At 37.3% G+C, this 27,765-nt stretch overlaps 1 long non-coding RNA gene across 1 annotated transcript in view; it reads left to right on the top strand.

Annotated features, from left to right (window-relative positions):
• The first annotated feature begins 9,445 nt into the window (after window positions 1-9,445).
• LOC309621922 overlaps window positions 9,446-27,765 on the top strand; it is an 88,256-nt gene continuing 69,936 nt past the window's right edge. Inside the window, exon 1 of the long non-coding RNA XR_014240333.1 lies at window positions 9,446-9,473. This is a non-coding gene — a long non-coding RNA (uncharacterized lncRNA). The remainder of the gene's footprint in view (window positions 9,474-27,765) is intronic.

The following is a 27,765-nucleotide window of genomic DNA, read 5'->3' as shown; positions in this document are numbered from 1 at the left end:
TAATGTGTTGAATTTTCTTGCCTATTCCCTACCCCAGGGCATTTTTAAGGGCAGGTGTCATTTAGAGCCCTGCAGTCCTTGTGACTATTAAGCAAACATTAGCACTGGGTTTAAAGCTGCTGTTGTGGGAAAGAGCCACAAGGCAGCAGCATTATTACGTTCTCATCTCTTGTTACTAGGGCAACAGAATCTTCCTGGAGGTAGTGTTCCGAGGTTGTAAATTAGAGTGGAATGTGCTGGGACAAGCCCCCAGAAGTTTATGTCTCCTTACTTATGTTTGTTTTTTTAAATTTAATTTCTATTTCTTATCGGAGTAAATTTGATTAGAGTGTTTTGATTGCCTGGCTGTACAGGATCTGCTCAGTGATTCATACATATTTCTGTTCATCTTCGGGTCCTCTTACCATGTATGTGATTACAAAATATATATTTTAAAGGTATTGGTGATTATATAATTCATACAGTTTATCTGTTACATGTTTTTATACACTTAACATACATTAGTATATGTATGTTAACCCCATAGTCCTAATTTACCCATCCTCCCACCTTTCATTTTGGCTAACCATTAGTTTATTTCATAAGTCTGTGAGTGTCTTTTCTGTGGAAATATGTTCATTGGTAGCAATCGTAGGATAACATGTATAAATGTTATCATAGGATATTTGTCGTACCCTTTTGAGTTACTTAACCTTATATGATTATTTCTAGGCTCAACTGTAGTCCGGAAAACGGTATTGTTCATTTTTTTCCCAAGGCTACTATGCTATTTGGTACGTATACCACTTCTTTTTTGTCCATTCATCTGTTTATGAACGCTTTTTCTGCTTCCATGTCTTGGCTATTTCAATATTGCTGCAGTGCACCTTTGCCTGCCTGTGTCTTTCCGATTTAGGTGGTCTTAGGTTATAGGCCCAAAAGGTGACCTGCCGCATCATATGGTAGCTCAATTTTTACCTTTTCAAGAAACTCCATTCAGTTTGCGTTAGTGCTGTTACCACTTTACATCCCACCAGCAGCTAGAAGGTACACAGTTCTCTAAAACCCCTTCAGCATTTATAGTTTGTAGTCATTTTGCTGATGGAAACGACTGGTGTGAGCTGAAACCTTTTTGAATTTGAATTTGCATGTGTCTAATAATTCATTCTACTGAGCTTTAGGCATGTCCTTTTTTTTCTTTTCCTTTTTTTTTAAAGAGTGAGTACAACTTCCCTCCTCTTATTGACTTCTTGAAAAATTTCTCATGTGTTGAATATTCTTGCCTATTCCCTACCCCTGGGCATTTTTCAGGGCAGGTGTCATTTAGAGCCCTGCAGTCCATGTGACTATTAAGCAACCATTAGCACTGGGTTTAAAGCTGCTGTTGTGGGAAAGAGCCACAAGGCGGCAGCATTATTACGTTCTCATCTCTTGTTACTAGGGCAACAGAATCTTCCTGGTGGTAGTGTTCCGAGGTTGTAAATTAGAGTGGAATGTGCTGGGACAAGCCCCCAGAAGTTTATGTCTCCTTACTTAGGTTTGTGTTTTAAATTAAATTTCTATTTCTTATCGGAGTAAATTTGATTAGAGTGTTTTGATTGTCTGGCTGTACAGAAACTGCTCAATGATTCCTACATATGTCTGTTCATCTTTGGATTCTGTTACCATGTATGTTATTACAGAATGTATATTTTAAAGGTATTGGTGATTATATAATTCATACAGTTTATCTGTTATATGTTTTTATACACTTAACATACATTAGTATATGTATGTTAACCCCATAGTCCTAATTTACCCATCCTCCCACCTTTCATTTTGGCTAACAATTAGTTTATTTCATAAGTCTGTGAGTGTCTTTCTCTGTGGAAATATGTTCATTGGTAGCAATCTTAGGATAACATGTATAAATGATATCATAGGATATTTGTCATACCCTTTTGACTTACTTAACCTTATATGATTATTTCTAGGCTCAACTCTAGTCCTGAAAACGGCATTGTTCATTTTTTCCCCGAGGCTACTATTGCATTCTGTCCATATACCACTTCTTCTCTGTCCATTCATCTGTTTATAGACATTTTTTTTGCTTCCATGTCTTTGCTATTTCCATATTGCTGCAGTGCACATTTGACTGCCTGTGTCTTTCCGATTCTGGTAGTCTTAGGTTATAAGCCAAAGAGGTGCCCTGCCGCATCATATGGTAGCTCAATTTTTACCTTTTCAAGCAGCTCCATTCAGTTTGCGTTAGTGCTGTTACCACTTTACATCCCAGCAGCAGATAGAAGGTATACGTTTCTCTAGAACCCCTTCAGCATTTATAGTTTGTAGACTTTTTGCTGATGGCCATTTGACTGGTGTGAGCTGAAACCTTTTTGGAGGTTGGATACGCATGTGGCGAATAATTCCTTATACTGATCTTTAGGCATATCCTTTTTCTTCTTTTCCTTTTTTTGTTAAAGTGTGAGTACAACTTCCCTCTTCATATTCACTTTTTGAAAAATTTCTCATGTGTTGAATTTTCTTGCGTATTCCCTACCCCAGGGCATTTTTTGAGGGCAGGTGTCATTTAGACCCCTGCAGTCGTTTTGACTATTAAGCAACCATTAGCACTGGGTTTAAAGCTGCTGTTGTGGGAAACAGCCACAAGGCGGCAGCATTATTACGTTCTCAACTCTTGTTACTATGGCAACAGAGTCTTCCTGGAGGTAGTGTTCCGAGGTTGTAAATTAGAGTGGAATGTGCTGGGACAAGCCTCCAGAAGTTTATGTCTCCTTACTTATGTTTGTTTTTTAAATTTAATTTCTATTTCTTATCGGAGTAAATTTGATTTTAGTGTTTTGATTGCCTGGCTGTACAGAATCTGCTCAATGATTCATACATATGTCTGTTCATCCTCGGGTCCTGTTACCATGTATGTGATTACAAAATGTATATTTTAAAGGTATTGGTGATTATATAATTCATACAGTTTATCTGTTATATGTTTTTATACACTTAACATACATTAGTATATGTATGTTAACCCCATAGTCCTAGTTAACCCATCCTCCCACCTTTCATTTTGGCTAACCATTAGTTTATTTCATAAGTCTGTGAGTGTCTTTTTCTGTGGAAATATGTTCATTGGTAGCTATCTTAGGATAACATGTATAAATGTTATCATAGGATATTTGTCGTACCCTTTTGAGTTACTTAACCTTATATGATTATTTCTAGGCTCAACTGTAGTCCTGAAAACGGCATTGTTCATTTTTTTCCCGAGGCTACTATTCTGTTTGGTACGTATACCACTTCTTCTTTGTCCATTCATCTGTTTATGAACCTTTTTTCTGCTTCCATGTCTTGGCTATTTCAATATTGCTGCAGTGCTCATTTGCCTGCCTGTGTCTTTCCGATTCAGGTGGTCTTAGGTTATAGGCCCAAAAGGTGACCTGCCGCATCATATGGTAGCTCAATTTTTACCTTTTCAAGCAGCTCCATTCAGTTTGCGTTAGTGCTGTTACCACTTTACATCCCACCAGCAGCTAGAAGGTACACAGTTCTCTAAAACCCCTTCAGCATTTATAGTTTATAGACATTTTGCTGATGGAAATGACTGGTGTGAGCTGAAACCTTGTTGAATTTGAATTTGCATGTGTCTAATAATTCCTTATACTGAGCTTTAGGCATGTCCTTTTTTTTCTTTTCCTTTTTTTTTTAAAGAGTGAGTACAACTTCCCTCCTCTTATTGACTTCTTGAAAAATTTCTCATGTGTTGAATTTTCTTACCTATTCCCTACCCCAGGGCATTTTTCAGGGCAGGTGTCATTTAGAGCCCTGCACTCCTTGTGACTATTAAGCAACCATTAGCACTGGGTTTAATGCTGCTGTTGTGGGAAACACCCACAAGGCAGCAGCATTATTACGTTCTCATCTCTTGTTACTAGGGCAACAGAATCTTCCTGGAGGTAGTGTTCCGTGGTTGTAAATTAGAGTGGAATGTGCTGGGACGAGCCCCCAGAAGTTTATGTCTCCTTACTTATGTTTGTTTTTTAAATTTAATTCTATTTCTTTTTGGAGTAAATTTGATTAGAGTCTTTTGATTGTCTGGCTGTACAGAATCTGCTCAATGATTCCTACATATGTCTGTTCATCTTCGGATTCTGTTACCATGTATGTGAATACAGAATGTATATTTTAAAGGTATTGGTGATTATATAATTCATATAGTTTATCTGTTATATGTTTATATGCATGTAACATACATTAGTATATTTATGTTAATCCCATAGTCCTAATTTACCCATCCTCCCCCCTTTCATTTTGGCTAACCATTAGTTTATTTCATAAGTCTGTGAGTGTCTTTTTCTGTGGAAATATGTTCATTGGTAGCAATCTTAGGATAACATGTATAAATGATATCATAGGATATTTGTCATACCCTTTTGACTTACTTAACCTTATATTATTATTTCTAGGCTCTACTGTAGTCCTGAAAACGGCATTGTTCATTTTTTTCCCGAGGCTACTATTCCATTCTGTCCATATACCACTTCTTCTCTGTCCATTCATCTGTTTATGGACCTTTTTTTGCTTCCATGTCTTGGCAATTTCAGTATTGCTGCAGTGCACATTTGACTGCCTGTGTCTTTCCGATTCTGGTGGTCTTAGGTTATAAGCCCGAGAGGTGCCCTGCCACATCATATGGTAGCTCAATTTCTACCTTTTCAAGCGGCTCCATTCAGTTTGCGTTAGTGCTGTTACCACTTTACATCCCAGCAGCAGATAGAAGGTACACATTTCTCTAAAACCCCTTCAGCATTTATAGTTTGTAGACTTTTTGCTGATGGCCATTTGACTGTTGTGAGCTGAAACCTTTATGGAGGTTGGATACGCATGTGGCGAATAATTCCTTATACTGATCTTTAGGCATATCCTTTTTCTTCTTTTCCTTTTTTTGTTAAAGTGTGAGTACAACTTCCCTCTTCATATTCACTTTTTGAAAAATTTCTCATGTGTTGAATTTTCTTGCCTATTCCCTACCCCAGGGCATTTTTCAGGGCAGGTGTCATTTGGAGCCCTGCAGTCCTTGTGACTATTAAGCAACTATTAGCACTGGGTTTAAAGCTGCTGTTGTGGGAAACAGCCACAAGGCCGCAGCATTATTACGTTCTCATCTCTTGTTACTAGGGCAACAGAATCTTCCTGGAGGTAGTGTTCCGAGGTTGTAAATTAGAGTGGAATGTACTGGGACAAGCCCCCAGAAGTTTATGTCTCCTTACTTATGTTTGTTTTTTAAATTTAATTTCTATTTCTTATCTGAGTAAATTTGATTAGAGTGTTTTGATTGTCTGGCTGTACAGAAACTGCTCAATGATTCATACATATGTCTGTTCATCTTCGGGTCCTGTTACCATGTATGTGATTACAAAATGTATATTTTAAAGGTATTGGTGATTATATAATTCATACAGTTTATCTGTTATATGTTTTTATACACTTAACATACATTAGTATATGTATGTTAACCCCATAGTCCTAGTTTACCCATCCTCCCACCTTTCATTTTGTCTAACCATTAGTTTATTTCATAAGTCTGTGAGTGTCTTTTTCTGTGGAAATATGTTCATTGGTAGCAATCTTAGGATAACATGTATAAATGATATTATAGGATATTTGTCATACCCTTTTGACTTACTGAACCTTATATGATTATTTCTAGGCTCAACTCTAGTCCTTAAAACGGCATTGTTCATTTTTTCCCCGAGGCTACTATTGCATTCTGTCCATATACCACTTCTTCTCTGTCCATTCATCTGTTTATGAACCTTTTTTCTGCTTCCATGTCTTGGCTATTTCAATATTGCTTCAGTGCTCATTTGCCTGCCTGTGTCTTTCCGATTCAGGTGGTCTTAGGTTATAGGCCCAAAAGGTGACCTGCCGCATCATATGGTAGCTCAATTTTTACCTTTTCAACAGCTCAATTCAGTTTGCGTTAGTGCTGTTACCACTTTACATCCAACCAGGATCTAGAAGGTACACAGTTCTCTAAAACTCCTTCAGCATTTATAGTTTGTAGACATTTTGCTGATGGAAATGACTGGTGTGAGCTGAAACCTTTTTGAATTTGCATTTGCATGTGTCTAATAATTCCTTATACTGAGGTTTAGGCATGTCCTTTTTTTTTCTTTTCCTTTTTTATTAAAGAGTGAGTACAACTTCCCTCCTCTTATTGACTTCTTGAAAAATTTCTAATGTGTTGAATTTTCTTGCCTATTCCCTACCCCAGGGCATTTTTCAGGGCAGGTGTCATTTAGAGCCCTGCAGTCCTTGTGACTATTAAGCAAACATTAGCACTGGGTTTAAAGCTGCTGTTGTGGGAAAGAGCCACAAGGCGGCAGCATTATTACGTTCTCATCTGTTGTTACTAGGGCAACAGACTCTTCCTGGAGGTAGTGTTCCGAGGTTGTAAATTAGAGTGGAATGTGCTGGGACAAGCCCCCAGAAGTTTATGTCTCCTTACTTATGTTTGTTTTTTTAAATTTAATTTCTATTTCTTATCGGAGTAAATTTGATTAGAGTGTTTTGATTGCCTGGCTGTACAGGATCTGCTCAGTGATTCATACATATGTCTGTTCATCTTCGGGTCCTCTTACCATGTATGTGATTACAAAATGTATATTTTAAAGGTATTGGTGATTATATAATTCATACAGTTTATCTGTTACGTGTTTTTATACACTTAACATACATTAGTATATGTATGTTAACCCCATAGTCCTAATTTACCCATCCTCCCACCTTTCATTTTGGCTAACCATTAGTTTATTTCATAAGTCTGTGAGTGGCTTTTTCTGTGGAAATATGTTCATTGGTAGCAATCCTAGGATAACATGTATAAATGTTATCATAGGATATTTGTCGTACCCTTTTGAGTTACTTAACCTTATATGATTATTTCTAGGCTCAACTGTAGTCCTGAAAACGGCATTGTTCATTTTTTTCCCGAGGCTACTATGCTCTTTGGTACGTATACCACTTCTTCTTTGTCCATTCATCTGTTTATGAACCCTTTTTCTGCTTCCATGTCTTGGCTATTTCAATATTGCTGCAGTGCACATTTGCCTGCCTGTGTCTTTCCGATTTAGGTGGTCTTAGGTTATAGGCCCAAAAGGTGACCTGCCGCATCATATGGTAGCTCAATTTTTACCTTTTCAAGAAACTCCATTCAGTTTGCGTTAGTGCTGTTACCACTTTGCATCCCACCAGCAGCTAGAAGGTACACAGTTCTCTAAAACCCCTTCAGCATTTATAGTTTGTAGACATTTTGCTGATGGAAATGACTGGTGTGAGCTGAAACCTTTTTGAAATTGAATTTGCATGTGTCTAATAATTCCTTATACTGAGCTTTAGGTATGTCCTTTTTTTTCTTTTCCTTTTTTTTTAAAGAATGAGTACAACTTCCCTCCTCTTATTGACTTCTTGAAAAATTTCTCATGTGTTGAATTTTCTTGCCTATTCCCTACCCCAGGGCATTTTTCAGGCCAGGTGTCATTTAGATCCCTGCAGTCCTTGTGACTATTAAGCAACCATTAGCACTGGGTTTAATGCTGCTGTTGTGGGAAAGAGCCACAAGGCGGCAGCATTATTACGTTCTCATCTCTTGTTACTAGGGCAACAGAATCTTCCTGGAGGTAGTGTTCCGAAGTTGTAAATTAGAGTGGAATGTGCTGGGACAAGCCCCCAGAAGTTTATGTCTCCTTACTTAGGTTTGTTTTTTAAATTAAATTTCTATTTCTTATCGGAGTAACTTTGATTAGAGTGTTTTGATTGTCTGGCTGTACAGAAACTGCTCAATGATTCCTACATATGTCTGTTCATCTTTGGATTCTGTTACCATGTATGTTATTACAGAATGTATATTTTAAAGGTATTGGTGATTATATAATTCATACAGTTTATCTGTTATATGTTTTTATACACTTAACATACATTAGTATATGTATGTTAACCCCATAGTCCTAATTTACCCATCCTCCCACCTTTCATTTTGGCTAACCATTAGTTTATTTCATAAGTCTGTGAGTGTCTTTTTCTGTGGAAATATGTTCATTGGTAGCAATCTTAGGATAACATGTATAAATGATATCATAGGATATTTGTCATACCCTTTTGACTTACTTAACCTTATATGATTATTTCTAGGCTCAACTCTAGTCCTGAAAACGGCATTGTTCATTTTTTCCCCGAGGCTACTATTGCATTCTGTCCATATACCACTTCTTCTCTGTCCATTCATCTGTTTATAGACATTTTTTTTGCTTCCATGTCTTTGCTATTTCCATATTGCTGCAGTGCACATTTGACTGCCTGTGTCTTTCCGATTCTGGTAGTCTTAGGTTATAAGCCAAAGAGGTGCCCTGCCGCATCATATGGTAGCTCAATTTTTACCTTTTCAAGCAGCTCCATTCAGTTTGCGTTAGTGCTGTTACCACTTTACATCCCAGCAGCAGATAGAAGGTATACGTTTCTCTAGAACCCCTTCAGCATTTATAGTTTGTAGACTTTTTGCTGATGGCCATTTGACTGGTGTGAGCTGAAACCTTTTTGGAGGTTGGATACGCATGTGGCGAATAATTCCTTATACTGATCTTTAGGCATATCCTTTTTCTTCTTTTCCTTTTTTTGTTAAAGTGTGAGTACAACTTCCCTCTTCATATTCACTTTTTGAAAAATTTCTCATGTGTTGAATTTTCTTGCGTATTCCCTACCCCAGGGCATTTTTTGAGGGCAGGTGTCATTTAGACCCCTGCAGTCGTTTTGACTATTAAGCAACCATTAGCACTGGGTTTAAAGCTGCTGTTGTGGGAAACAGCCACAAGGCGGCAGCATTATTACGTTCTCAACTCTTGTTACTATGGCAACAGAGTCTTCCTGGAGGTAGTGTTCCGAGGTTGTAAATTAGAGTGGAATGTGCTGGGACAAGCCTCCAGAAGTTTATGTCTCCTTACTTATGTTTGTTTTTTAAATTTAATTTCTATTTCTTATCGGAGTAAATTTGATTTTAGTGTTTTGATTGCCTGGCTGTACAGAATCTGCTCAATGATTCATACATATGTCTGTTCATCCTCGGGTCCTGTTACCATGTATGTGATTACAAAATGTATATTTTAAAGGTATTGGTGATTATATAATTCATACAGTTTATCTGTTATATGTTTTTATACACTTAACATACATTAGTATATGTATGTTAACCCCATAGTCCTAGTTAACCCATCCTCCCACCTTTCATTTTGGCTAACCATTAGTTTATTTCATAAGTCTGTGAGTGTCTTTTTCTGTGGAAATATGTTCATTGGTAGCTATCTTAGGATAACATGTATAAATGTTATCATAGGATATTTGTCGTACCCTTTTGAGTTACTTAACCTTATATGATTATTTCTAGGCTCAACTGTAGTCCTGAAAACGGCATTGTTCACTTTTTCCCGAGGCTACTATTCTGTTTGGTACGTATACCACTTCTTCTTTGTCCATTCATCTGTTTATGAACCTTTTTTCTGCTTCCATGTCTTGGCTATTTCAATATTGCTGCAGTGCTCATTTGCCTGCCTGTGTCTTTCCGATTCAGGTGGTCTTAGGTTATAGGCCCAAAAGGTGACCTGCCGCATCATATGGTAGCTCAATTTTTACCTTTTCAAGCAGCTCCATTCAGTTTGCGTTAGTGCTGTTACCACTTTACATCCCACCAGCAGCTAGAAGGTACACAGTTCTCTAAAACCCCTTCAGCATTTATAGTTTATAGACATTTTGCTGATGGAAATGACTGGTGTGAGCTGAAACCTTGTTGAATTTGAATTTGCATGTGTCTAATAATTCCTTATACTGAGCTTTAGGCATGTCCTTTTTTTTCTTTTCCTTTTTTTTTTAAAGAGTGAGTACAACTTCCCTCCTCTTATTGACTTCTTGAAAAATTTCTCATGTGTTGAATTTTCTTACCTATTCCCTACCCCAGGGCATTTTTCAGGGCAGGTGTCATTTAGAGCCCTGCAGTCCTTGTGACTATTAAGCAACCATTAGCACTGGGTTTAATGCTGCTGTTGTGGGAAACAGCCACAAGGCAGCAGCATTATTACGTTCTCATCTCTTGTTACTAGGGCAACAGAATCTTCCTGGAGGTAGTGTTCCGTGGTTGTAAATTAGAGTGGAATGTGCTGGGACGAGCCCCCAGAAGTTTATGTCTCCTTACTTATGTTTGTTTTTTAAATTTAATTCTATTTCTTTTTGGAGTAAATTTGATTAGAGTCTTCTGATTGTCTGGCTGTACAGAATCTGCTCAATGATTCCTACATATGTCTGTTCATCTTCGGATTCTGTTACCATGTATGTGAATACAGAATGTATATTTTAAAGGTATTGGTGATTATATAATTCATATAGTTTATCTGTTATATGTTTATATGCATGTAACATACATTAGTATATTTATGTTAATCCCATAGTCCTAATTTACCCATCCTCCCCCCTTTCATTTTGGCTAACCATTAGTTTATTTCATAAGTCTGTGAGTGTCTTTTTCTGTGGAAATATGTTCATTGGTAGCAATCTTAGGATAACATGTATAAATGATATCATAGGATATTTGTCATACCCTTTTGACTTACTTAACCTTATATTATTATTTCTAGGCTCTACTGTAGTCCTGAAAACGGCATTGTTCATTTTTTTCCCGAGGCTACTATTCCATTCTGTCCATATACCACTTCTTCTCTGTCCATTCATCTGTTTATGGACCTTTTTTTGCTTCCATGTCTTGGCAATTTCAGTATTGCTGCAGTGCACATTTGACTGCCTGTGTCTTTCCGATTCTGGTGGTCTTAGGTTATAAGCCCGAGAGGTGCCCTGCCACATCATATGGTAGCTCAATTTCTACCTTTTCAAGCGGCTCCATTCAGTTTGCGTTAGTGCTGTTACCACTTTACATCCCAGCAGCAGATAGAAGGTACACATTTTTCTAAAACCCCTTCAGCATTTATAGTTTGTAGACTTTTTGCTGATGGCCATTTGACTGTTGTGAGCTGAAACCTTTATGGAGGTTGGATACGCATGTGGCGAATAATTCCTTATACTGATCTTTAGGCATATCCTTTTTCTTCTTTTCCTTTTTTTGTTAAAGTGTGAGTACAACTTCCCTCTTCATATTCACTTTTTGAAAAATTTCTCATGTGTTGAATTTTCTTGCCTATTCCCTACCCCAGGGCATTTTTCAGGGCAGGTGTCATTTGGAGCCCTGCAGTCCTTGTGACTATTAAGCAACTATTAGCACTGGGTTTAAAGCTGCTGTTGTGGGAAACAGCCACAAGGCCGCAGCATTATTACGTTCTCATCTCTTGTTACTAGGGCAACAGAATCTTCCTGGAGGTAGTGTTCCGAGGTTGTAAATTAGAGTGGAATGTACTGGGACAAGCCCCCAGAAGTTTATGTCTCCTTACTTATGTTTGTTTTTTAAATTTAATTTCTATTTCTTATCTGAGTAAATTTGATTAGAGTGTTTTGATTGTCTGGCTGTACAGAAACTGCTCAATGATTCATACATATGTCTGTTCATCTTCGGGTCCTGTTACCATGTATGTGATTACAAAATGTATATTTTAAAGGTATTGGTGATTATATAATTCATACAGTTTATCTGTTATATGTTTTTATACACTTAACATACATTAGTATATGTATGTTAACCCCATAGTCCTAGTTTACCCATCCTCCCACCTTTCATTTTGTCTAACCATTAGTTTATTTCATAAGTCTGTGAGTGTCTTTTTCTGTGGAAATATGTTCATTGGTAGCAATCTTAGGATAACATGTATAAATGATATTATAGGATATTTGTCATACCCTTTTGACTTACTGAACCTTATATGATTATTTCTAGGCTCAACTCTAGTCCTTAAAACGGCATTGTTCATTTTTTCCCCGAGGCTACTATTGCATTCTGTCCATATACCACTTCTTCTCTGTCCATTCATCTGTTTATGAACCTTTTTTCTGCTTCCATGTCTTGGCTATTTCAATATTGCTTCAGTGCTCATTTGCCTGCCTGTGTCTTTCCGATTCAGGTGGTCTTAGGTTATAGGCCCAAAAGGTGACCTGCCGCATCATATGGTAGCTCAATTTTTACCTTTTCAACAGCTCAATTCAGTTTGCGTTAGTGCTGTTACCACTTTACATCCAACCAGGATCTAGAAGGTACACAGTTCTCTAAAACTCCTTCAGCATTTATAGTTTGTAGACATTTTGCTGATGGAAATGACTGGTGTGAGCTGAAACCTTTTTGAATTTGCATTTGCATGTGTCTAATAATTCCTTATACTGAGGTTTAGGCATGTCCTTTTTTTTTCTTTTCCTTTTTTATTAAAGAGTGAGTACAACTTCCCTCCTCTTATTGACTTCTTGAAAAATTTCTAATGTGTTGAATTTTCTTGCCTATTCCCTACCCCAGGGCATTTTTCAGGGCAGGTGTCATTTAGAGCCCTGCAGTCCTTGTGACTATTAAGCAAACATTAGCACTGGGTTTAAAGCTGCTGTTGTGGGAAAGAGCCACAAGGCGGCAGCATTATTACGTTCTCATCTGTTGTTACTAGGGCAACAGACTCTTCCTGGAGGTAGTGTTCCGAGGTTGTAAATTAGAGTGGAATGTGCTGGGACAAGCCCCCAGAAGTTTATGTCTCCTTACTTATGTTTGTTTTTTTAAATTTAATTTCTATTTCTTATCGGAGTAAATTTGATTAGAGTGTTTTGATTGCCTGGCTGTACAGGATCTGCTCAGTGATTCATACATATGTCTGTTCATCTTCGGGTCCTCTTACCATGTATGTGATTACAAAATGTATATTTTAAAGGTATTGGTGATTATATAATTCATACAGTTTATCTGTTACGTGTTTTTATACACTTAACATACATTAGTATATGTATGTTAACCCCATAGTCCTAATTTACCCATCCTCCCACCTTTCATTTTGGCTAACCATTAGTTTATTTCATAAGTCTGTGAGTGGCTTTTTCTGTGGAAATATGTTCATTGGTAGCAATCGTAGGATAACATGTATAAATGTTATCATAGGATATTTGTCGTACCCTTTTGAGTTACTTAACCTTATATGATTATTTCTAGGCTCAACTGTAGTCCTGAAAACGGCATTGTTCATTTTTTTCCCGAGGCTACTATGCTCTTTGGTACGTATACCACTTCTTCTTTGTCCATTCATCTGTTTATGAACCCTTTTTCTGCTTCCATGTCTTGGCTATTTCAATATTGCTGCAGTGCACATTTGCCTGCCTGTGTCTTTCCGATTTAGGTGGTCTTAGGTTATAGGCCCAAAAGGTGACCTGCCGCATCATATGGTAGCTCAATTTTTACCTTTTCAAGAAACTCCATTCAGTTTGCGTTAGTGCTGTTACCACTTTGCATCCCACCAGCAGCTAGAAGGTACACAGTTCTCTAAAACCCCTTCAGCATTTATAGTTTGTAGACATTTTGCTGATGGAAATGACTGGTGTGAGCTGAAACCTTTTTGAAATTGAATTTGCATGTGTCTAATAATTCCTTATACTGAGCTTTAGGTATGTCCTTTTTTTTCTTTTCCTTTTTTTTTAAAGAATGAGTACAACTTCCCTCCTCTTATTGACTTCTTGAAAAATTTCTCATGTGTTGAATTTTCTTGCCTATTCCCTACCACAGGGCATTTTTCAGGCCAGGTGTCATTTAGATCCCTGCAGTCCTTGTGACTATTAAGCAACCATTAGCACTGGGTTTAATGCTGCTGTTGTGGGAAAGAGCCACAAGGCGGCAGCATTATTACGTTCTCATCTCTTGTTACTAGGGCAACAGAATCTTCCTGGAGGTAGTGTTCCGAAGTTGTAAATTAGAGTGGAATGTGCTGGGACAAGCCCCCAGAAGTTTATGTCTCCTTACTTAGGTTTGTTTTTTAAATTAAATTTCTATTTCTTATCGGAGTAACTTTGATTAGAGTGTTTTGATTGTCTGGCTGTACAGAAACTGCTCAATGATTCCTACATATGTCTGTTCATCTTTGGATTCTGTTACCATGTATGTTATTACAGAATGTATATTTTAAAGGTATTGGTGATTATATAATTCATACAGTTTATCTGTTATATGTTTTTATACACTTAACATACATTAGTATATGTATGTTAACCCCATAGTCCTAATTTACCCATCCTCCCACCTTTCATTTTGGCTAACAATTAGTTTATTTCATAAGTCTGTGAGTGTCTTTTTCTGTGGAAATATGTTCATTGGTAGCAATCTTAGGATAACATGTATAAATGATATCATAGGATATTTGTCATACCCTTTTGACTTACTTAACCTTATATGATTATTTCTAGGCTCAACTCTAGTCCTTAAAACGGCATTGTTCATTTTTTCTCCGAGGCTACTATTGCATTCTGTCCATATACCGCTTCTTCTCTGTCCATTCATCTGTTTATGGACATTTTTTTTGCTTCCATGTCTTTGCTATTTCAATATTGCTGCAGTGCACATTTGACTGCCTGTGTCTTTCCGATTCTGGTAGTCTTAGGTTATAAGCCAAAGAGGTGCCCTGCCGCATCATATGGTAGCTCAATTTTTACCTTTTCAAGCAGCTCCATTCAGTTTGCGTTAGTGCTGTTACCACTTTACATCCCAGCAGCAGATAGAAGGTATACATTTCTCTAAAACCCTTTCAGCATTTATACTTTGTAGACTTTTTGCTGATGGCCATTTGACTGGTGTGAGCTGAAACCTTTTTGGAGGTTGGATACGCATGTGGCGAATAATTCCTTATACTGATCTTTAGGCATATCCTTTTTCTTCTTTTCCTTTTTTTGTTAAAGTGTGAGTACAACTTCCCTCTTCATATTCACTTTTTGAAAAATTTCTCATGTGTTGAATTTTCTTGCGTATTCCCTACCCCAGGGCATTTTTTGAGGGCAGGTGTCATTTAGACCCCTGCAGTCGTTTTGACTATTAAGCAACCATTAGCACTGGGTTTAAAGCTGCTGTTGTGGGAAACAGCCACAAGGCGGCAGCATTATTACGTTCTCAACTCTTGTTACTATGGCAACAGAGTCTTCCTGGAGGTAGTGTTCCGAGGTTGTAAATTAGAGTGGAATGTGCTGGGACAAGCCTCCAGAAGTTTATGTCTCCTTACTTAGGTTTGTTTTTTAAATTTAATTTCTATTTCTTATCAGAGTAAATTTGATTTTAGTGTTTTGATTGCCTGGCTGTACAGAATCTGCTCAATGATTCATACATATGTCTGTTCATCCTCGGGTCCTGTTACCATGTATGTGATTACAAAATGTATATTTTAAAGGTATTGGTGATTATATAATTCATACAGTTTATCTGTTATATGTTTTTATACACTTAACATACATTAGTATATGTATGTTAACCCCATAGTCCTAGTTAACCCATCCTCCCACCTTTCATTTTGGCTAACCATTAGTTTATTTCATAAGTCTGTGAGTGTCTTTTTCTGTGGAAATATGTTCATTGGTAGCAATCTTAGGATAACATGTATAAATGTTATCATAGGATATTTGTCGTACCCTTTTGAGTTACTTAAGCTTATATGATAATTTATAGGCTCAACTGTAGTCCTGAAAACGGCATTGTTCATTTTTTTCCCGAGGCTACTATTCTATTTGGTACGTATACCACTTCTTCTTTGTCCATTCATCTGTTTATGAACCTTTTTTCTGCTTCCATGTCTTGGCTATTTCAATATTGCTGCAGTGCTCATTTGCCTGCCTGTGTCTTTCCGATTCAGGTGGTCTTAGGTTATAGGCCCAAAAGGTGACCTGCCGCATCATATGGTAGCTCAATTTTTATCTTTTCAAGCAGCTCCATTCAGTTTGTGTTAGTGCTGTTACCACTTTACATCCCACCAGCAGCTAGAAGGTACACAGTTCTCTAAAACCCCTTCAGCATTTATAGTTTGTAGACATTTTGCTGATGGAAACGATTGGTGTGAGCTGAAACCTTTTTCCATTTGAATTTGCATGTGTCTAATAATTCATTCTACTGAGCTTTAGGCATGTCCTTTTTTTTCTTTTCCTTTTTTTTTAAAGAGTGAGTACAACTTCCCTCCTCTTATTGATTTCTTGAAAAATTTCTCATGTGTTGAATATTCTTGCCTATTCCTTACCCCAGGGCATTTTTCAGGGCAGGTGTCATTTAGAGCCCTGCAGTCCATGTGACTATTAAGCAACCATTAGCACTGGGTTTAAAGCTGCTGTTGTGAGAAAGAGCCACAAGGCGGCAGCATTATTACGTTCTCATCTCTTGTTACTAGGGCAACAGAATCTTCCTGGAGGTAGTGTTCCGAGGTTGTAAATTAGAGTGGAATGTGCTGGGACAAGCCCCCAGAAGTTTATGTCTCCTTACTTAGGTTTGTTTTTTAAATTTAATTTCTATTTCTTATCGGAGTAAATTTGATTAGAGTGTTTTGATTGTCTGGCTGTACAGAAACTGCTCAATGATTCCTACATATGTCTGTTCATCTTCGGATTCTGTTACCATGTATGTGATTACAGAATGTATATTTTAAAGGTATTGGTGATTATATAATTCATACAGTTTATCTGTTATATGTTTTTATACACTTAACATACATTAGTATATGTATGTTAACCCCATAGTCCTAATTTACCCGTCCTCCCACCTTTCATTTTGGCTAACAATTAGTTTATTTCATAAGTCTGTGAGTGTCTTTTTCTGTGGAAATATGTTCATTGGTAGCAATCTTAGGATAACATGTATAAATGATATCATAGGATAATTGTCATACCCTTTTGACTTACTTAACCTTATATGATTATTTCTAGGCTCTACTGTAGTCCTGAAAACGGCATTGTTCACTTTTTCCACGAGGCTACTATTCCATTCTGTCCATATACCACTTCTTCTCTGTCCATTCATCTGTTTATTGACATTTTTTTTGCTTCCATGTCTTTGCTATTTCAATATTGCTGCAGTGCACATTTGACTGCCTGTGTCTTTCCGATTCTGGTAGTCTTAGGTTATAAGCCCAAGAGGTGCCCTGCCGCATCATATGGTAGCTCAATTTTTACCTTTTCAAGCAGCTCCATTCAGTTTGCGTTAGTGCTGTTACCACTTTACATCCCACCAGCAGCTAGAAGGTACACAGTTCTCTAAAACCCCTTCAGCATTTATAGTTTATAGACATTTTGCTGATGGAAATGACTGGTGTGAGCTGAAACCTTTTTGAATTTGAATTTGCATGTGTCTAATAATTCCTTATACTGAGCTTTAGGCATGTCCTTTTTTTTCTTTTCCTTTTTTTTTAAAGAGTGAGTACAACTTCCCTCCTCTTATTGACTTCTTGAAAAATTTCTCATGTGTTGAATTTTCTTGCCTATTCCCTACCCCAGGGCATTTTTCAGGGCAGGTGTCATTTAGAGCCCTGCAGTCCTTGTGACTATTAAGCAACCATTAGCACTGGGTTTAATGTTGCTGTTGTGGGAAACAGCCACAAGGCGGCAGCATTATTACGTTCTCATCTCTTGTTACTAGGGCAACAGAATCTTCCTGGAGGTAGTGTTCCGTGGTTGTAAATTAGAGTGGAATGTGCTGGGACGAGCCCCCAGAAGTTTATGTCTCCTTACTTATGTTTGTTTATTAAATTTAATTCTATTTCTTTTTGGATTAAATTTGATTAGAGTTTTTTGATTGTCTGGCTGTACAGAATCTGCTCAATGATTCCTACATATGTCTGTTCATCTTCGGATTCTGTTACCATGTATGTGAATACAGAATGTATATTTTAAAGGTATTGGTGATTATATAATTCATATAGTTTATCTGTTATATGTTTATATGCATGTAACATACATTAGTATATTTATGTTAATCCCATAGTCCTAATTTACCCATCCTCCCCCCTTTCATTTTGGCTAACCATTAGTTTATTTCATAAGTCTGTGAGTGTCTTTTTCTGTGGAAATATGTTCATTGGTAGCAATCTTAGGATAACATGTATAAATGATATCATAGGATATTTGTCATACCCTTTTGACTTACTTAACCTTATATTATTATTTCTAGGCTCTACTGTAGTCCTGAAAACGGCATTGTTCATTTTTTTCCCGAGGCTACTATTCCATTCTGTCCATATACCACTTCTTCTCTGTCCATTCATCTGTTTATGGACCTTTTTTTGCTTCCATGTCTTGGCTATTTCAGTATTGCTGCAGTGCACATTTGACTGCCTGTGTCTTTCCGATTCTGGTGGTCTTAGGTTATAAGCCCGAGAGGTGCCCTGCCGCATCATATGGTAGCTCAATTTCTACCTTTTCAAGCGGCTCCATTCAGTTTGCGTTAGTGCTGTTACCACTTTACATCCCAGCAGCAGATAGAAGGTACACATTTCTCTAAAACACCTTCAGCATTTATAGTTTGTAGACTTTTGCTGATGGCCATTTGACTGTTGTGAGCTGAAACCTTTATGGAGGTTGGATACGCATGTGGCGAATAATTCCTTATACTGATCTTTAGGCATATCCTTTTTCTTCTTTTCCTTTTTTTGTTAAAGTGTGAGTACAACTTCCCTCTTCATATTCACTTTTTGAAAAATTTCTCATGTGTTGAATTTTCTTGCCTATTCCCTACCCAAGGGCACTTTTTGAGGGCAGGTGTCATTTAGACCCCTGCAGTCGTTGTGACTATTAAGCAACCATTAGCACTGGGTTTAAAGCTGCTGTTGTGGGAAAGAGCCACAAGGCGGCAGCATTATTACGTTCTCAACTCTTGTTACTAGGGCAACAGAATCTTCCTGGAGGTAGTGTTCTGAGGTTGTAAATTAGAGTGGAATGTGCTGGGACAAGCCCCCAGAAGTTTATGTCTCCTTACTTATGTTTGTTTTTTAAATTTCATTTCTATTTCTTATCAGCGTAAATTTGATTAGAGTGTTTTGATTGCCTGGCTGTACAGGATCTGCTCAATGATTCATACATATGTCTGTTCATCTTCGGGTCCTGTTACCATGTATGTGATTACAAAATGTATATTTTAAAGGTATTGGTGATTATATAATTCATACAGTTTATCTGTTATATGTTGTTATACACTTAACATACATTAGTATATGTATGTTAACCCCATAGTCCTAATTTACCCATCCTCCCACCTTTCATTTTGCTAACCATTAGTTTATTTCATAAGTCTGTGAGTGTCTTTTTCTGTGGAAATATGTTCATTGGTAGCAATCTTAGGATAACATGTATAAATATTATCATAGGATATTTGTCGTACCCTTTTGAGTTAGTTAACCTTATATGATTATTTCTAGGCTCAACTGTAGTCCTGAAAACGGCGTTGTTCATTTTTTTCCCCAGGCTACTATTCTATTTGGTACGTATACTACTTCTTCTTTGTCCATTCATCTGTTTATGAACCTTTTTTCTGCTTCCATGTCTTGGCTATTTCAATATTGCTGCAGTGCTCATTTGCCTGCCTGTGTCTTTCCGATTCAGGTGGTCTTAGGTTATAGGCCCAAAGGGTGAGCTGCTGCATCATATGGTAGCTCAATTTTTACCTTGTCAAGAAGCTCCATTCAGTTTGCGTTAGTGCTGTTACCACTTTACATCCCACCAGCAGCTAGAAGGTACACAGTTCTCTAAAACCCCTTCAGCATTTATAGTTTATAGACATTTTGCTGATGGAAATGACTGGTGTGAGCTGAAACCTTTTTGAATTTGAATTTGCATGTGTCTAATAATTCCTTATACTGAGCTTTAGGCATGTCCTTTTTTTTCTTTTCCTTTTTTTTAAAGAGTGAGTACAACTTCCCTCCTCTTATTGACTTCTTGAAAAATTTCTCATGTGTTGAATTTTCTTGCCTATTCCCTACCCCAGGGCATTTTTTGAGGGCAGGTGTCATTTAGAGCCCTGCAGTCCTTGTGACTATTAAGCAACTATTAGTACTGGGTTTAAAGCTGCTGTTGTGGGAAACAGCCACAAGGCCGCAGCATTATTACGTTCTCAACTCTTGTTACTACGGCAACAGAGTCTTCCTGGAGGTAGTGTTCCGAGGTTGTAAATTAGAGTGGAATGTGCTGGGACAAGCCCCCAGAAGTTTATGTCTCCTTACTTATGTTTGTTTTTTAAATTTAATTTCTATTTCTTATCAGAGTAAATTTGATTAGAGTGTTTTGATTGCCTGGCTGTACAGAATCTGCTCAATGATTCATACATATGTCTGTTCATCTTCGGGTCCTCTTACCATGTATGTGATTACAAAATGTATATTTTAAAGGTATTGGTGATTATATAATTCATACAGTTTATCTGTTATATGTTTTTATACACTTAACATACATTAGTATATGTATGTTAACCCCATAGTCCTAATTTACCCATCCTCCCACCTTTCATTTTGGCTAACCATTAGTTTATTTGATAAGTCTGTGAGTGTCTTTTTCTGTGGAAATATGTTCATTGGTAGCAATCTTAGGATAACATGTATAAATGTTTTCATAGGATATTTGTCATACACTTTTGAGTTACTTAACCTTATATGATTATTTCTAGGCTCAACTGTAGTCCTGAAAACGGCATTGTTCATTTTTTTCCCGAGGCTACTATTCTATTTGGTACGTATACCACTTCTTCTTTGTCCATTCATCTGTTTATGAACCTTTTTTCTGCTTCCATGTCTTGGCTATTTCAATATTGCTGCAGTGCTCATTTGCCTGCCTGTGTCTTTCCGATTCAGGTGGTCTTAGGTTATAGGCCCAAAAGGTGACCTGCCGCATCATATGGTAGCTCAATTTTTATCTTTTCAAGCAGCTCCATTCAGTTTGCGTTAGTGCTGTTACCACTTTACATCCCACCAGCAGCTAGAAGGTACACAGTTCTCTAAAACCCCTTCAGCATTTATAGTTTGTAGACATTTTGCTGATGGAAACGACTGGTGTGAGCTGAAACCTTTTTGAATTTGAATTTGCATGTGTCTAATAATTCATTCTACTGAGCTTTAGGCATGTCCATTTTTTTCTTTTCCTTTTTTTTTAAAGAGTGAGTACAACTTCCCTCCTCTTATTGACTTCTTGAAAAATTTCTCATGTGTTGAATATTCTTGCCTATTCCCTACCCCAGGGCATTTTTCAGGGCAGGTGTCATTTAGAGCCCTGCAGTCCATGTGACTATTAAGCAACCATTAGCACTGGGTTTAAAGCTGCTGTTGTGGGAAAGAGCCACAAGGCGGCAGCATTATTACGTTCTCATCTCTTGTTACTAGGGCAACAGAATCTTCCTGGAGGTAGTGTTCCGAGGTTGTAAATTAGAGTGGAATGTGCTGGGACAAGCCCCCAGAAGTTTATGTCTCCTTACTTAGGTTTGTTTTTTAAATGTAATTTCTATTTCTTATCGGAGTAAATTTGATTAGAGTGTTTTGATTGTCTGGCTGTACAGAAACTGCTCAATGATTCCTACATATGTCTGTTCATCTTCGGATTCTGTTACCATGTATGTGATTACAGAATGTATATTTTAAAGGTATTGGTGATTATATAATTCATACAGTTTATCTGTTATATGTTTTTATACACTTAACATACATTAGTATATGTATGTTAACCCCATAGTCCTAGTTTACCCATCCTCCCACCTTTCATTTTGTCTAACCATTAGTTTATTTCATAAGTCTGTGAGTGTCTTTTTCTGTGGAAATATGTTCATTGGTAGCTATCTTAGGATAACATGTATAAATGTTAACATAGGATATTTGTCGTACCCTTTTGAGTTACTTAACCTTATATGATTATTTCTAGGCTCAACTGTAGTCCTGAAAACGGCATTGTTCATTTTTTTCCCGAGGTTACTATTCTATTTGGTACGTATACCACTTCTTCTTTGTCCATTCATCTGTTTATGGACATTTTTTTTGCTTCCATGTCTTTGCTATTTCCATATTGCTGCAGTGCACATTTGACTGCCTGTGTCTTTCCGATTCTGGTAGTCTTAGGTTATAAGCCGAAGAGGTGCCCTGCCGCATCATATGGTAGCTCAATTTTTACCTTTTCAAGCAGCTCCATTCAGTTTGCATTAGTGCTGTTACCACTTTTCATCCCAGCAGCAGATAGAAGGTATACATTTCTCTAAAACCCCTTCAGCATTTATAGTTTGTAGACTTTTTGCTGATGGCCATTTGACTGGTGTGAGCTGAAACCTTTTTGGAGGTTGGATACGCATGTGGCGAATAATTCCTTATACTGATCTTTAGGCATATCCTTTTTCTTCTTTTCCTTTTTTTGTTAAAGTGTGAGTACAACTGCCCTCTTCATATTCACTTTTTGAAAAATTTCTCATGTGTTGAATTTTCTTGCGTATTCCCTACCCCAGGGCATTTTTTGAGGGCAGGTGTCATTTAGACCCCTGCAGTCGTTTTGACTATTAAGCAACCATTAGCACTGGGTTTAAAGCTGCTGTTGTGGGAAACAGCCACAAGGCGGCAGCATTATTACGTTCTCAACTCTTGTTACTATGGCAACAGAGTCTTCCTGGAGGTAGTGTTCCGAGGTTGTAAATTAGAGTGGAATGTGCTGGGACAAGCCTCCAGAAGTTTATGTCTCCTTACTTATGTTTGTTTTTTAAATTTAATTTCTATTTCTTATCGGAGTAAATTTGATTTTAGTGTTTTGATTGCCTGGCTGTACAGAATCTGCTCAATGATTCATACATATGTCTGTTCATCCTCGGGTCCTGTTACCATGTATGTGATTACAAAATGTATATTTTAAAGGTATTGGTGATTATATAATTCATACAGTTTATCTGTTATATGTTTTTATACACTTAACATACATTAGTATATGTATGTTAACCCCATAGTCCTAGTTAACCCATCCTCCCACCGTTCATTTTGGCTAACCATTAGTTTATTTGATAAGTCTGTGAGTGTCTTTTTCTGTGGAAATATGTTCATTGGTAGCAATCTTAGGATAACATGTATAAATGTTATCATAGGATATTTGTCGTACCCTTTTGAGTTACTTAACGTTATATGATTATTTCTAGGCTCAACTGTAGTCCTGAAAACGGCATTGTTCATTTTTTTCCAGAGGCTACTATTCTATTTGGTACGTATACCACTTCTTCTTTGTCCATTCATCTGTTTATGAACCTTTTTTCTGCTTCCATGTCTTGGCTATTTCAATATTGCTGCAGTGCTCATTTGCCTGCCTGTGTCTTTCCGATTCAGGTGGTCTTAGGTTATAGGCCCAAAAGGTGACCTGCCGCATCATATGGTAGCTCAATTTTTATCTTTTCAAGCAGCTCCATTCAGTTTGTGTTAGTGCTGTTACCACTTTACATCCCACCAGCAGCTAGAAGGTACACAGTTCTCTAAAACCCCTTCAGCATTTATAGTTTGTAGACATTTTGCTGATGGAAACGATTGGTGTGAGCTGAAACCTTTTTCCATTTGAATTTGCATGTGTCTAATAATTCATTCTACTGAGCTTTAGGCATGTCCTTTTTTTTCTTTTCCTTTTTTTTTAAAGAGTGAGTACAACTTCCCTCCTCTTATTGATTTCTTGAAAAATTTCTCATGTGTTGAATATTCTTGCCTATTCCTTACCCCAGGGCATTTTTCAGGGCAGGTGTCATTTAGAGCCCTGCAGTCCATGTGACTATTAAGCAACCATTAGCACTGGGTTTAAAGCTGCTGTTGTGAGAAAGAGCCACAAGGCGGCAGCATTATTACGTTCTCATCTCTTGTTACTAGGGCAACAGAATCTTCCTGGAGGTAGTGTTCCGAGGTTGTAAATTAGAGTGGAATGTGCTGGGACAAGCCCCCAGAAGTTTATGTCTCCTTACTTAGGTTTGTTTTTTAAATGTAATTTCTATTTCTTATCGGAGTAAATTTGATTAGAGTGTTTTGATTGTCTGGCTGTACAGAAACTGCTCAATGATTCCTACATATGTCTGTTCATCTTCGGATTCTGTTACCATGTATGTGATTACAGAATGTATATTTTAAAGGTATTGGTGATTATATAATTCATACAGTTTATCTGTTATATGTTTTTATACACTTAACATACATTAGTATATGTATGTTAACCCCATAGTCCTAATTTACCCATCCTCCCACCTTTCATTTTGGCTAACAATTAGTTTATTTGATAAGTCTGTGAGTGTCTTTTTCTGTGGAAATATGTTCATTGGTAGCAATCTTAGGATAACATGTATAAATGATATCATAGGATAATTGTCATACCCTTTTGACTTACTTAACCTTATATGATTATTTCTAGGCTCTACTGTAGTCCTGAAAACGGCATTGTTCATTTTTACCCCGAGGCTACTATTGCATTCTGTCCATATACCACTTCTTCTCTGTCCATTCATCTGTTTATGGACATTTTTTTTGCTTCCATGTCTTTGCTATTTCAGTATTGCTGCAGTGCACATTTGACTGCCTGTGTCTTTCCGATTCTGGTAGTCTTAGGTTATAAGCCCATGAGGTGCCCTGCTGCATCATATGGTAGCTCAATTTTTACCTTTTCAAGCAGCTCCATTCAGTTTGCGTTAGTGCTGTTACCACTTTACATCCCACCAGCAGCTAGAAGGTACACAGTTCTCTAAAACCCCTTCAGCATTTATAGTTTATAGACATTTTGCTGATGGAAATGACTGGTGTGAGCTGAAACCTTCTTGAATTTGAATTTGCATGTGTCTAATAATTCCTTATACTGAGCTTTAGGCATGTCCTTTTTTTTCTTTTCCTTTTTTTTTAAAGAGTGAGTACAACTTCCCTCCTCTTATTGACTTCTTGAAAAATTTCTCATGTGTTGAATTTTCTTGCCTATTCCCTACCCCAGGGCATTTTTCAGGGCAGGTGTCATTTAGAGCCCTGCAGTCCTTGTGACTATTAAGCAACCATTAGCACTGGGTTTAATGTTGCTGTTGTGGGAAACAGCCACAAGGCGGCAGCATTATTACGTTCTCATCTCTTGTTACTAGGGCAACAGAATCTTCCTGGAGGTAGTGTTCCGTGGTTGTAAATTAGAGTGGAATGTGCTGGGACGAGCCCCCAGAAGTTTATGTCTCCTTACTTATGTTTGTTTTTTAAATTTAATTCTATTTCTTTTTGGAGTAAATTTGATTAGAGTTTTTTGATTGTCTGGCTGTACAGAATCTGCTCAATGATTCCTACATATGTCTGTTCATCTTCGGATTCTGTTACCATGTATGTGAATACAGAATGTATATTTTAAAGGTATTGGTGATTATATAATTCATATAGTTTATCTGTTATATGTTTATATGCATGTAACATACATTAGTATATTTATGTTAATCCCATAGTCCTAATTTACCCATCCTCCCCCCTTTCATTTTGGCTAACCATTAGTTTATTTCATAAGTCTGTGAGTGTCTTTTTCTGTGGAAATATGTTCATTGGTAGCAATCTTAGGATAACATGTACAAATGATATCATAGGATATTTGTCATACCCTTTTGACTTACTTAACCTTATATTATTATTTCTAGGCTCCACTGTAGTCCTGAAAACGGCATTGTTCATTTTTTTCCCGAGGCTACTATTCCATTCTGTCCATATACCACTTCTTCTCTGTCCATTCATCTGTTTATGGACCTTTTTTTGCTTCCATGTCTTGGCTATTTCAGTATTGCTGCAGTGCACATTTGACTGCCTGTGTCTTTCCGATTCTGGTGGTCTTAGGTTATAAGCCCGAGAGGTGCCCTGCCGCATCATATGGTAGCTCAATTTCTACCTTTTCAAGCGGCTCCATTCAGTTTGCGTTAGTGCTGTTACCACTTTACATCCCAGCAGCAGATAGAAGGTACACATTTCTCTAAAACACCTCCAGCATTTATAGTTTGTAGACTTTTGCTGATGGCCATTTGACTGTTGTGAGCTGAAACCTTTATGGAGGTTGGATACGCATGTGGCGAATAATTCCTTATACTGATCTTTAGGCATATCCTTTTTCTTCTTTTCCTTTTTTTGTTAAAGTGTGAGTACAACTTCCCTCTTCATATTCACTTTTTGAAAAATTTCTCATGTGTTGAATTTTCTTGCCTATTCCCTACCCAAGGGCACTTTTTGAGGGCAGGTGTCATTTAGACCCCTGCAGTCATTGTGACTATTAAGCAACCATTAGCACTGGGTTTAAAGCTGCTGTTGTGGGAAACAGCCACAAGGCGGCAGCATTATTACGTTCTCAACTCTTGTTACTAGGGCAACAGAATCTTCCTGGAGGTAGTGTTCTGAGGTTGTAAATTAGAGTGGAATGTGCTGGGACAAGCCCCCAGAAGTTTATGTCTCCTTACTTATGTTTGTTTTTTAAATTTCATTTCTATTTCTTATCAGCGTAAATTTGATTAGAGTGTTTTCATTGCCTGGCTGTACAGGATCTGCTCAATGATTCATACATATGTCTGTTCATCTTCGGGTCCTGTTACCATGTATGTGATTACAAAATGTATATTTTAAAGGTATTGGTGATTATATAATTCATACAGTTTATCTGTTATATGTTGTTATACACTTAACATACATTAGTATATGTATGTTAACCCCATAGTCCTAATTTACCCATCCTCCCACCTTTCATTTTGCTAACCATTAGTTTATTTCATAAGTCTGTGAGTGTCTTTTTCTGTGGAAATATGTTCATTGGTAGCAATCTTAGGATAACATGTATAAATATTATCATAGGATATTTGTCGTACCCTTTTGAGTTAGTTAACCTTATATGATTATTTCTAGGCTCAACTGTAGTCCTGAAAACGGCGTTGTTCATTTTTTTCCCCAGGCTACTATTCTATTTGGTACGTATACTACTTCTTCTTTGTCCATTCATCTGTTTATGAACCTTTTTTCTGCTTCCATGTCTTGGCTATTTCAATATTGCTGCAGTGCTCATTTGCCTGCCTGTGTCTTTCCGATTCAGGTGGTCTTAGGTTATAGGCCCAAAGGGTGACCTGCTGCATCATATGGTAGCTCAATTTTTACCTTGTCAAGAAGCTCCATTCAGTTTGCGTTAGTGCTGTTCCCACTTTACATCCCACCAGCAGCTAGAAGGTACACAGTTCTCTAAAACCCCTTCAGCATTTATAGTTTATAGACATTTTGCTGATGGAAATGACTGGTGTGAGCTGAAACCTTTTTGAATTTGAATTTGCATGTGTCTAATAATTCCTTATACTGAGCTTTAGGCATGTCCATTTTTTTCTTTTCCTTTTTTTTAAAGAGTGAGTACAACTTCCCTCCTCTAATTGACTTCTTGAAAAATTTCTCATGTGTTGAATTTTCTTGCCTATTCCCTACCCCAGGGCATTTTTTGAGGGCAGGTGTCATTTAGAGCCCTGCAGTCCTTGTGACTATTAAGCAACCATTAGCACTGGGTTTAAAGCTGCTGTTGTGGGAAACAGCCACAAGGCCGCAGCATTATTACGTTCTCAACTCTTGTTACTACGGCAACAGAGTCTTCCTGGAGGTAGTGTTCCGAGGTTGTAAATTAGAGTGGAATGTGCTGGGACAAGCCCCCAGAAGTTTATGTCTCCTTACTTATGTTTGTTTTTTAAATTTAATTTCTATTTCTTATCAGAGTAAATTTGATTAGAGTGTTTTGATTGCCTGGCTGTACAGAATCTGCTCAATGATTCATACATATGTCTGTTCATCTTCGGGTCCTCTTACCATGTATGTGATTACAAAATGTATATTTTAA

This window comes from Balaenoptera borealis (genome assembly GCF_965194805.1).
Source record: "Balaenoptera borealis genome assembly, contig: HAP1_SCAFFOLD_1183, whole genome shotgun sequence".
Lineage (NCBI taxonomy): Eukaryota > Metazoa > Chordata > Mammalia > Artiodactyla > Balaenopteridae > Balaenoptera > Balaenoptera borealis.
Note: the sequence above shows the minus strand (reverse complement) of the source record. Positions and strands in the feature narration are given on the sequence as shown.